Source organism: Oryzias latipes, chromosome 14 (genome assembly GCF_002234675.1).
Source record: "Oryzias latipes chromosome 14, ASM223467v1".
Taxonomy (NCBI): domain Eukaryota; kingdom Metazoa; phylum Chordata; class Actinopteri; order Beloniformes; family Adrianichthyidae; genus Oryzias; species Oryzias latipes.
Genome location: NC_019872.2, coordinates 6,966,449 through 6,968,921, shown reverse-complemented (window position 1 = coordinate 6,968,921; position 2,473 = coordinate 6,966,449).

The following is a 2,473-nucleotide window of genomic DNA, read 5'->3' as shown; positions in this document are numbered from 1 at the left end:
TTTACCTTATTGGTGTCACCTGTTGCTGAATCACCTGGAGGGTATTTAGCCTGCTCTGATCCTGTCCCTGTCACGGGATCTTTCTGGATTATTGTTACGATCGTGAGTGTTATTAAAACCTACGATTTGACTACGAGTCCCTGCGTCTGCGCCTCTGTCCTCACCTGCGAGTCACTGACACTAAATGCACTAAGCAGGTAATGAAAATGGCAAAAATATGTTAAAGTTTCAATTATTGGTATTTTGTTGCTTATTGTAGTTCTATCTATAAATGATCAATCTTATTAAGTGTAATTTTAATGTGAAAAATATACTAACATACTATTTTGATTCTGCATCTTTCTGCCACAATGTTTTTTTTTGTTTTTTAAACTTGTCCTGTCTAACAGCTGGGCAAACAGATGAGAGCTCTTGTGTTGGACATATTTTACTTTAACCACAGGGGTTATGAATTTTCTGACAAACCAGAGGTATGTCTGAATAAACCCCTTTTGTAATCGAGGCCAAACTTTATTCATTTTAATCGTATTTGCAAATCTTTGGTGTTGGACCGGACGGAAAAGGAAAGGAGGGAAGAAGAGAGAGGGATGTTAGAGAGGGGGGGGGGGGTAGAAGGGTGATTATAAGGGGGGGGGGGGGAAAACCATGAAGCAGCATAAAGCAACAATTTTGCTGGGTGTTTATCAGTTCGGTGAGGTAAAGATGTAATACAAATCTAGAAGGGGCGGGGCCTGTCCACACACACACTCAAATGTTATAAACACACCTGTTGGCTGCAAAGATGTCCACATGTCAACATGTACACAATGCAGATAGTGTTCACATACGCATACTTATGCCCTCAAACCTTTCTTCCACAATTTCTGATTAAATAGAACAATTAAAAGAAAAAGAAAAAACTCATCATAGACTTATACGTGAAACAATTTTTGCATTTTATGTCCTGACCTCATACAAAAATTGAGTAAAATACTTTTCAAAACTAGAATGAATTATTAATTCAAAACAAATGCTTACGTTTGGAAATGTGTTTGCAGTGTATTTTGCCTCTAAACAAAAAGGATGTGTCTTCTGACAAGAAAATAGCTGTGTGTGATTTACGGTTGAATGTGTTTATTACAAATAGCCTCAAATGTCATAAAAATTATATTCTATTTACACCACATATTCTTCAGGTAGAATCATGCATGTATGCACTCCTGTTACCGTGACTCAGTTTTTCAGATGAAGTGTGTAGTTGTGGGATGATACTACCTGATGTTTTATGTGAGGGAAAAATTCTATTTAAGTCACTCTTTTATGTTAAAGTGCAAGTCTAAGATATTCCGATCTGTGCTGCCTCCTCATTGTTCTGACACATGAATGTCACATGGTTAAAACAACTTGTTTGTCTTCTGTAACTCCTTCCTTGCTGTGTTGCTTTTATCCGACCCCTTTAGATGTTTCCGACTCATTGTCTAGCAAAGGGTCCTCCCTTGGTTCAGATAAGAAAAACCACTGGGTGTGAACTACCTGTTGACCTTAGAATAAGCAATCGCTGCTTCCCTTCTCTTCTTCCGTCTTAAAAGAAACTCTTCCTTCCTTGTAGTGCTTTCTGCCTGACATAACTGTGTTGAGTAAGCCCTGCTGTGTGACTGTCACTGCAGGGCTTTAAGGGGAAATAGTACAAAAAAAGCAAAAATCATTAGAAATACTGTTAGTCGTTGACTATGTTCTTTGGTTATAATTTAGTGCACTGTTTTCTTAGACTAAATTTAAAACTAAAAATTTAAAGTTCCCCAGATGTAACCTGCCGGATATATTTACAGTTTTAGAGTAATTCTTTCATTTAAAATATTTACTATGTATTCAATTTTTCTGAATGCAGAACTCTTTGCTGGTCAATCCCAAGAGAGTTATCAAGGGTGTTTGTGCAAGGTTATCAAAGAATAAAAGCTGTTTTTGATTACTTTGTTTTGAAAAAAATGTTAAGAAATATTCAGAAGATCTTAATTTTCAAAAAGTTCAATTACAATACGGACCAAAGCTGTGAAATAGTTTCTCTTTCCTCATTGATTATCTCTCTAATCATCGGTTACGTTTTATCAAAAGCATAAATCCTGCCTTTGACAGCCTCCCAATAGGTATCAGATAAAATTTCAACTTACTATGTTCATCACTTGACTGAACAAAGACATCTATAATTCAAAAGGTTTCTAGTTGTGCATATATCTGACAATTTACCACCTTTCACAAAATGCAGATTTCTGCATTCACTCGCAAAATAACCCAAATTTCTGAACTTTTCATGACAAATTTAATATAAAATTATTTTAACTGAGGTCTATAAAAATAAACAAGTTATTTCCCAAAGGTCATTGCATTTGATAATGGAATTTCTGTCTTTTTTTTCCACAACTGAAGTCTCAACCTCCATATGACAATATATTGCAGTAATATTCAAAGCGATAGACTTTCGATGACATCATTTCCC